Consider the following 10,437-nt stretch of genomic DNA (forward strand, 5'->3'; position numbering starts at 1 on the left):
GTCGATCCGGTGGGAGAAAGACCGGTGGGTGAGTGCTGGCCCGAATGCACGGTGTGCGAGTGGAATGCAGTGCCTGAAGTGACGATTCACACGGTTTGTGTTATGGAGTGAAGTTTATCGTGTGGAGAAATATTAGTCTGCTGTGCACTCTCTTCTATAGTCTTTCACCCGCTGTTCCTGAACAGGGTTTGTCACATTAAGCGCCCAACTTACCATTCGAGACAGCCTCGCTCTGGTTAATGCTGTTGATCCATTGATTCCTGTTACATTGTTGCAGCGGACAGCTGAACTGGAGCGTCTTGCTTGAGCATCCTTCCTGTCTGGTGGTCACCACACGTCCCTATCAACAGCCACTGCCCTGGTTCGAACGAGAGAAGGTATTGCCGGCGAATGTTTCATCTACTGTTGAATGGTCGAATCCTGTTGCATTGTTACAGCACAGCTGAATTGGAGCATCTTGCTTAAAGCATCCTTCCTGTCTGGTGGTCTCCACACGTCCTTATCAAAAGCCGCTGTCTGGTTGGAACGAGAGAAGGTATTACAGCTGAATGTTTCATTACTGCTGAATGGTCAAACCCGGTTGCATCGATACAGTGTACAGCTGAAGTGGAGTGTTTTGCTTAGAGCATCCTTCCCGTTTGGTGGTCTCCACATACTCCATCGAAAGTCGCTGTCCTGTTCGGAAAAGGGAAAGGTATTTGAAATGAACGTTTGATACGCTGTTGAATGGTTAAACCCGGCTACCTGGTTACAGTGCACAGCCGAAGTGGAGTGTCCCGCTCAAGTGTCCTCTCCACTTGGTGGTCTCCGCATGCCCTAGTGAAGGTTTCCGCCTGTTCAGAAAGAGAGAAGGTATTTCGATTGAACGTTCCATATGTTGTTGAGAAGTTAAACCCTGTTACCTGGTTGCAGTGTACAGTCAAGTGGAGTGTCTCCCTCAAAGCGTCTTCTCCGCCTGGTGGTCCCCACCTGTCCCCACTGGAAGCCTCCGCCTGTTCAGAAGGAGAGAAGGTATCACTGTTGAACGTTGCATCTTGTTGAACCATTGAACCCTGTCGTATCGTTGCAGGGCACAGCCAAAGTGAAGTGTTCTCTTGCCGGGTGGCCCTCTGTGCCCGTGCTGCAAAGCATTGCTACTGTTCAGAAGGAAGGAGAGTAACTACGGCATGTGTCTCGATTAAGTGTTGTTCTGCTGTTCATGGTCCCCTCCTGGCCCGGCCCGCTCGCCACCTGCGTCCTTGTGACCCGTCTGAGTCGAGGATCCCCGTCCTCTGGATACTTACCTCTGGGCAGCCTCCGGCATTCGTTCCATCCTCACTGTGAATACCTACCTGGTTCCAGTCCGAATGGGGTCCGTGTAGCCAAGACTTCCTTGAGAGCCTTGTAAAGAGTACTTACCCAGTGGCTTACCTGAGTGGTGTGCGTCCTCCTCTGATTCCTCTCCGACGAGCCGCAGGTTGTCCACGAACTTCCATCCCGCCCCGGTCCAGGGGCCCATCGAATTGCTTCTGGCGAAAGAAGAGATTTTAATTAGGACTTCTCAAATTTACCTGTTTTTAACTTAATAAAGAAATTGTTATTCCTTTATCCTCTGTGCTTGTCTGGGTTCTAGACACGCTCCTCGAGGCGGTGCCCGGTCCCCAGGGGTGGGTGCAGTCTGGCTTGGCCCACCCCGACCTGTGACCCATTGTTCAAAAATCAGGTTTTATTCTGGCATGTTGAATTGGCGTTAGAAATGTTTTTTTTTTATTTATTAGATTTAGATTTTAGGTTTCATTAGATTTATTTTTCTCATAACAGCTAAAATAACTTAATATATGCCTTGTCTTAATATGACCTAGGCTACTTAATATAGACAATAGGCATATAATAGCCTATATAATAAATTAGCTAAACTTGTCCACTAAATATTTAATTTTAAATTATTTTAATTATCACAATTAAAGTTTTAATTTTATTAAATTGAACAAGCGCAACAATCAGCATTTAATCAAATATTCTAAAAGATGTATTATTAATAATGTTATTTCAACATAATATTTCGTGCAACAAGCAAGATGTGTAGGCCTATTTGTAAATCCGGTGATGCGTGCATTGATTTTTATCAACAAACTAGTGTTTTCTGACAGTGTCGACTCCAAAGATGAAGTTGACGATCGCCATATTTGTAGTGAACGCACCTAGAGAGAAATGCACATAAAGACACAATCAGAGTAGCCTTTTTTCTTTTCGTTTTGAATTATTTCGTTTGAAGACATTTCAAGCTTTGTGTATTTGATGTATTTATCATGTCTGTGTGAGGCATACGCTGAGTTTCGTTAAATTAGGAGGATGAGATGCGCTCCAGCTGACGTGCAATGCAAGTGACCTCGCGGGCGCCTCCATGATTAGTGTCTGTTATATTTGCTTCTCTTTCTTATTGAATCCAGACAATTGGGTGATGAAAAATTGATTAAAATTAAGATACAATTTATAGAAAACGAAATTCACTTTAAAAAAAGGTTTTCTACCAAACAAAACTTAATGAAGTGGTCAAAATCATGTCTGACCCATGCACTCCATATCCATCTCTCGATTTAATGCATCTTATCTTACTCGTGCTGTTCACTTTTCATATTCAACATGGATGGAAAAAAACAACATTATAATATTTTAACAATATGATACTAAATGAGATTATTTAATGTCTACAACAGTATAGTAGGCCTATAGACTCTATTTGTACAAATTGCTGCACATTAATTTAATTAAATGAAACCTTGTAACGAATTCACACTGTTGGGTAGACTGTATATAGTTGAGACACCTTAAAGAACTTGCGTTAGCAGCAAGCACAAGTTGTGATTTTTGCTGTGCACTTGCATATTAGTGTCAGCTGGGAAGGAAATATAGAGACCAGACCTCTTGGAACTTTAATTGAATACATAGCGTTGGTAAAGCATACTGAAATTACATCCCTACAAATTTATTAGGCCCTACTGAAAATAAATGTATCGAATTTAAGCAAAGTAGCCTAAATGTTAAGACTGTAAGCCCTTTGCTTTTTTACGTAGCCTAAAGGACTCTTATAGCCGACTTTGTGTTAATTTAATTTGTAGAGGATTTTTTTAACTCAAACATTAACACTGAAATAAATTAAACTAAATTATTGTAATTTTTTGGCACACCACGACGAGTGGCGCTATGCATTGTTCTAAAGCCAGGTTTTATTCTGGCATGTTGAATTAGTGTTCGACAAACGCGTTCATTTGAATGAAGAGCGCTTCTCGCTCGTGTGAGCGAACACACACTGGAATGTTAGGCCATTTCGCAACGAGTGAATCGTGGCCGAGTGGTTGAACTTTCGTTACGATCATTTAGATGACACGGGTTCGAATCCCGAACTACCTTGGACTACTGGTATTTTTATATTAGCCTATTAATGCATTTTATAGTCTTTTGTTGATGCAGAGAGATTTGTCTTCTAAAACATAGTTTTTTGCTTATAGCCTATTTACAAAATAAAATCGCCATGCATTTCCATTTTACACTAGGAACAAATATTATACAATGACTTTACTTCTGTAGCCTATAATCATTCATATATATATATATATATATATATATATATATATATATATATATATATATATATATATATATATATGACGTTTAAACGACAAACAATAAAATCAGAACCAGTATTCTGTTGCGTTCATGGTTCCAGTGGCAGTAATGCATCCACGGCTTTTCAAAATGTCACAAAGCGTTTTGAGATTGTTTTGAATGAAATATTGAAGTTTATAATTAAGTGTTTTGGCACACCACGACGAGTGGCAAACTCTTTGTTTTGTTTTGTAAACTCAGCTATCCTGTGGGGGGTTTGGAGAAGGCAATAGTTGCTTTATCGTGGGGGTGCAGGACAGAGGTGTTAATGTTCCGTCTTTCATATGGAGAGTGTCGGAGCCAGCCTGAGGCAAAGGCAAAATTCTTTTAAGGATTAATCTCAAAATCTCCAAAAGTCCATAGCCTATGTACAGTAGGCCCTATATCCTATTAAATTATATATTGTAGTTTTATTGATTGTATTTAAAGGTTTTCCACAAACAATTTCAATTAAGCAGATACAGAGCTCTTTAATTCGCGAACCACCTCGTTTTATTGTAAGGTGAATTCAGCAAGGCATGTTGTATCTTTGAAGGAACAAAAGCTTTTTGTTACAGTTTTTTCTTTCGTGATTTGTGTGGATGACACACAGCGTTTAGCTGTGTATTTGTATTAACAGTATTAGCTGTATGGTGTTTTTTTTACGCTGAAATGCTTAATTTCGAGAAAGACCCGCCGCGCGCAGTGAGGGAGACCAAACTTACCAAAAAAATATCCAGCGCGAGAAAGGCAAAGAAAAACGCCTGTTCTTAATTTATGTTGCTTTGAACTTTTTTCGTTTTGTACCGTTTTAATTTTTTAATTTAGCTGCAATTTCTTTGACAATAGAAATTTAAAATGTTGCAAGAATAGGCCTAAGATTCTGTGTTTCTTATTTTGCATCACAAAGGGAAACTCTATCGATGCAACCCTGTCTAAATAAATAAACTGTCCTGACACTTTATTCATATCTTAAAATGTGCGATGGGTTTTCAAACTTAATTAATTTTCTTTTTCTTTTACATTTTCATTGTTTATTTTTTAATTGAAAGCAGTACTGTATTGAAAGTATTTTTCTGATTTGTTCGATCTGTTTTGAAAAATGTCTTACGTTGCTATGGCCGGGTATCACTGTCAGTCATCTCAATCTCGTGAATGATTCACACACACAAAAAAATAATTTAGCAGATTAAAGACGAGCTTCATCATCTTCATTTTCTGGTGCGATCGACTGACAGTCTTCCTTCATCAAATGTGTCGTCTTTGCAGCGGGAATGTAGCAAATTTATGTTGTAATGTACACTTGATAATTAAACAAGATGATTGACTTTAATAAACAGATGTATATTTAAGCATCAAGAACAAAAAAACATAAACACTGTCGGCTACAATGAGATTCGATCTCAGATCGTTTGAAGCTCCGAGAGGCTATTGTTAATGCTTTGACCACAGAGCTACCGTCTGAATAGCCTAGGTCTACTATTTTCTCTGTTTTAAAAGTTTGTAACATGTAAGGCTATTTAGTTCTTCTGAATATAACAAAGAATGCTTAAACCGACTAACATCGGTTAGTAACTGCAAGTCCTGAAAATGTTTAAATTTTACGGTAAATTATTTTAATTTATTTCACTGTTATGTTTCAGTTAATAAATCTACAAACACATTAAAATAACACGAAGTAAATGACAAGTAACCTATTGACATAGCCTTTCTAAATTATAGAAAAACTGGGCACACAATGTTAACGTGTGTCTACTTTGTTTAAATTTAATGAATTTGAATTCGTTTAACCACAATATTTATCTTGAATTTATCTGTGACCTCAGCTCAGATTACTGCCGCGGCAGATTACGTCATAAAGAGAATAAACTGACACTTTTCAAAGTCTGTGATTACAGCGCCACTCAGCGGTAAAAGGCAGCAAATACACATCCCAATTTTGCCGCCGTGGGAACGGCGGCGGTAAAAGTCTCATTCTGGTTGTCCACCATCTGTAGTTTTGCTTGGAAAAAGTTGGCCTAAACCGAAGTAGCGTTTTAATTTAATTATTGAAATAATGAAATATTTAGTTAATAAACTTTTCATGACATAAATATTTCTACATGTTGCCTAAATGATTTAATTCTTTCATTATCAACACTTTAATAATGCTAGAATAGCGATTTAAGCGTGAATTGTGATTTCTCTTTGTTTTTAAGTCAGTCTCAGACTCAGATAGCCTGTGGGGGGTTTGGAGGGGCAGTTCAGTGGCTTTATCGTGGGGGTGCAGGACAATAGCCTATAGGTGTTATTGTCCAGTCTTCAGACCTGCCAACCTGTACGCTTTTTGCGTAGCGGATACGCATTTTGACTTCAAAGTACGCTGATACGATTTGTTGCTCTAAACTACGCAAAAACCTGGTGACGCCTCTGCACGCGCAGTCCTCAAATCAAGCAACAGCAAAAGAAGAAGAGTTCAACCAATCATAGCGCTGGGTTCATTCCCCAAATAGCAAGCGGAGATGATTGACAGATGCGTAAGGCCTATTATTAAAAAGAGAGTTAAAATCGACACCAATAAAGAATCCCGCTCGATCCGCCTTCCACTCCCGCGGCTCGCAGTCTGACTGATTTCATAAGTGAGGACAGTACAGTAGTCACGGTACATCTGACTCCTGAAGGTAAACGGCCTGGGCTGGATGTGGAAAGTTGAAATATTGTACTTAACAATATTAGAACCTTATATTGTACTTAAGTTAACCTAATCCTATGGATTCGATGATCACATGGATCGCATGGATTATCTTAAAATACTCCGTTCTTCATGGTCACTCAGAAAAGAGGAAGACATCATTCAGCCATGCAAATAATAAAATGCTCATGTAATGCTGAACAATAAATCTTAATAAACTTGAAATCGCTATGGCTTAGTGATTATGAAAGTGATGTGATTTGTGGATTACGGATAAGCGCGAGTCTGGAGAAACAGGCGTTTATTAATTAATTCTCAGTGCTAAAAAACGTAGCCTTCATGTGTTACGTTATTGTGTTAAAAATAACTAAAGTACCTAATTATGTTACATATTTATTTTGTATGAAAACTAGTGCGTTAGTTCTGGATTAAAAAGAACCGTTATCAGTGCTGCGTGAGCTCTCTCTCACAAACACGGACGTGCACACAAAGAGAGAAGATAATTGTAAAATTAAATTTGACGGGCTAAGTTTAAATTTTGTTCTTGTTTGTTTTTGTTTTGTTTTTCTGTCAAAATGGCAGAAAGCATTTTGTATTATCCATCCTTGTTTTTAAAATTCGTTAAATGACGGACGTTTTACTGTTAGCACAGCCCTCATATGTCGGATTCGTCTAACTTACCGGTATATTTGATATTATTTTTAGAATAAGTGATTCGTTATGCTATTATTGGACTCCTGTCTAATCATTGTCAACTGTTTTCTATAAATATGTTTCTATTGGGTAGGCCTAACATTTATTCAGCTAATGCGTGTCCTGTTTAAAATGTGCAATGTTCAAAAGCAAAGACAGCAAGTCACAAATAGAAGCCCTTTTCCCTGTGGTATTTAGTTTCATATTTGGATATTGGAATAATAAATTAAGTAGCCTATCTTAATTGTACACAATGTTCCAAGTGTTTTTTTGTTTTTTGTTTTTTACAGCTTTATAGGGGTTTCTTAAGTTTAGACAAGTTGACCAGCACACATGTTATGCAATGCAATATAATCAATATAATGCATGTGTGTCGTCGTCGTGAAAACGTCCTTGTTAGTCCAATAAAAGCTTTTATTGACACCAGGCTCAGCAAACGACTCGTTTTTCAAAGTGGGGAACTATGACGACAAAGAGGATAAAACACCACCCCCGCAGAAGAAGATCAACGCCTACTTCAACACAGCCGGTTTAGCCCCGCCCACCGATATTGTGCAGTGCCTGGTTGTGGAAGAAGACAGTCGCTGCATAAGCTTCCTCTAGATTCCAATAGGAATGCATGGTTAAACTTTATTTTTAATGACGTTCCAGCTGATGTGGGTAAAACATTGTCCGTTTGTTCGCTTCATTTCACTGAGGATTTTTTTGTAAACAAGACACAGGTCGAGACTGGATTTGCAGACCGATTAAGATTAAAAAACGGTGCTATATGTCACATTCACCGTCTGTCTTCCTCATCTGTCTCTGCACTACACTCCCCAGAATCCTCCTTGGCACACACCTGCACTCACTCTCTAAGTAGTATCACCGTCACCTGGATCCCATCACCAGCTCACCAATACGTCTACACATGATACAGACTCTCTGCCATACTTACCTGTAGGGATGGGGAAATGAAGCCTCATGAATCACTGAGGCTTTCCCCTGACTGTCCCGGGAAAAGATTCAAAGCTTCGAGAGTGTCGAGAACTGGTCGAGAACAGCGCCATCTGGTGCTTATTTAAAATAAAGCAGCCAGAAGCCTGTGTTAGAAGCTCTGGCAGATGAAGCAACTGTGACGGCATCAGGTGATTGACAGCCGTGTAATCCTATCAGCAAGTAGCACCTTGCATTTAAGTCTGATTGGCTGTTACCTGGGAGGCGTCACGTCCGATTTCCCCGTTTGGTTTGCTAGTGTCGACGGTGGTTGTAGGTAAGCGAGCTGTGTTTTAATGGGTGATCATTTTTGGAGTTTTCCTATGCATAACTTTTTTAAATCATTTTTATCAATTAGTGCAGCTTTGGTGCGGTGCCCTTCGTGCTGCTTAGTGGGTCTGATGACTGTTCACCTCACAGGTAATGTTTGTTAAGAGCTCGTGATATGGCGCTGAAATGGCTGTGTGGGTTTAACATTCTTTTCGGATATCAAATAGGCGTGATTCCCTGTATTCTATTGTGTAACCGGTGGGCATGACTGACCAATCCGTGTCTAAGCATGCTATCTAGCGTGATCTCCTGATGGTAAGTGTTTATACGTTACTATGACTGGGAGTGGGGATAGTATTATGATTGGTAACATCTCCGTTTGTTTGTTATAGGATTCTCCCTCTCGTTCTATGCCGTGATTGTTGCTACTGTCTTCGCACTATTAAAGTGCTGCGGTTAATACGGCCGCACTGACGCGATCATCACTAAAGAGAAGGGGACTGCTCGTTTGGTTCTTATCGTGCCGTTATATTTGACCTGCTTCATATTCTTGGATTGTGTGGGGGACTAGTTGGTTCCTTCCACTTGTAGGGGAGCTAGCTGCCCTCTGTGTCTTTGTTTGATTTGAAACCTCTTTTTGTTTGTTTCCTGTTAACTTACTTCTAATCTTTTGGAAGTATAGTTTGTTTAGTTAACTTGATTTTTATTTTCTTTTTATTTCATCTTTACTATTGTAAAGCCATTTAACTGCGTGGAATATTTAATCAAGCCATTTAATTGTTTGGTTCATGGGATCAACCATCTATCAGTACAATTCTACTTGTGTGTGTGTGTGTGAACCTCTACTGAGTTAAAATTGTCTTGTATTAATCAGGTGACCAACTAATTGACTTTTCTGCGCTTGAATGGTTCTTTTTTTTTATTTTTGTCATTGACATTTATTGTTGTGAAGATTTGCTTTATTGATGTCCATCTGGTCATTTTTATGAACATTTGTTATAGTTTTTTTATCTTTATTTTGCAGGCGCCGGGGTCCCACGGGTGGATTGCTCTTCCTCCTCCTGGTGGTGGTCTTTTATCGTGTGCAGTGTACACTGTTGAGTGTGTGATTGTGTGATTAAGTGACACGGGGGTGTGTGTGCGTGTGGAAGTGTGCTCCGTAAAATCAAACTCCACGCTGCTTCCTGCCGTTGGGAGCCTCAGGCCTGCCGGTATTTAGTTTCTGTTTTTGCATGTTTTTCTTATTGTTTAGTTTGAAGTGGGTTTCAGTGTCTGGTCGTTTTTAGTGTCTAACATTTTAATTATTGTATCAATAAACATTTGTATTTTTGTACTCACCTCTCTTGTCTATTTATATGAGGGAACCGAACCTGTGTGCTTTGCTCAATGTTTGAGTATTTTCCCTGGGGTTAACTCCTAGGGTGGCGTAGTCGGACTTTCTTATTAGTAAACAACTTGGGCTTGTGTCTCAAATTGCACCGCCTCGCCACATTCTGGCGTAGTCGGCAGGATCCCTCTTGTATAGTACAGAGACGTGGGTATTTTGTTTGTATTTTGTTTGTATTTTTGTTTTTTGTTTTTCTTTGTTTTCCGGTAGGAGCCAGACAGTAGCAGTCACTCTTTGTGGTGGATCGGCACAAGTTAATCTTATTCTGTATTTGTGGTAAGTGCTTGTGCAGTTACAGGAATGGAGGATGAATTGCGTGAGTTAAGGGATTTAGTAGTTCAACTAAAAACTGATAATGAAAGGCTGCGGCAAGAGCCAGTGTTGGTGGCACAGCCGGGTTCATCTAATGTTACCATTCCTGTGGCTGCAGATCCCCCACGTATTGGTGCTGGTGCATCGACAGCGGAGCGGTTCGTTTTCGTTCCTCGGGATCGTAAGTGCCCAAAGTTTAATGAGTGGGTGGAGGAGGCCCAGGCCTGTATGCGTCTACGTCGTCTGTCTACAGCTGATCAGGCTTTTTTTTTTTGTTTGGTCATCTGGAGGGAGAGGCGAGGGAAGAAATTCGTTATCGGTCGAGGAACGAGAGGGAGGATCCGGATCAAATTATTCAGGTATTGCGTGATTTTGTATGGTTGTACAAAATCGTATGTTGCTCTTCAGGAGTCAATGAGGAGTGCGCAGTCACTAGTTAGACAATCGTCGGAAAACTAATTCCCACTGAGTTGCAGGGCCACAGCTTGGTTGGGGAAAAGACAGG

At 39.9% G+C, this 10,437-nt stretch overlaps 1 long non-coding RNA gene across 2 annotated transcripts; it reads left to right on the top strand.

Annotated features, from left to right (window-relative positions):
• The first annotated feature begins 8,188 nt into the window (after positions 1-8,188).
• Positions 8,189-9,498, top strand: LOC307157436. 2 transcript variants are annotated; one of them, XR_013820969.1, is made up of 3 exons: positions 8,189-8,240; positions 8,322-8,548; positions 9,258-9,498. It is a non-coding gene; the product is annotated as an uncharacterized lncRNA (long non-coding RNA). The 2 variants fall into 2 exon arrangements; XR_013820970.1 differs by lacking the exon at positions 9,258-9,498 and adding an exon at positions 8,626-8,887.
• Positions 9,499-10,437: the final 939 nt, after the last annotated feature.

This window comes from Squalius cephalus (assembly GCF_949319135.1).
Source record: "Squalius cephalus genome assembly, chromosome: 4".
NCBI lineage: Eukaryota > Metazoa > Chordata > Actinopteri > Cypriniformes > Leuciscidae > Squalius > Squalius cephalus.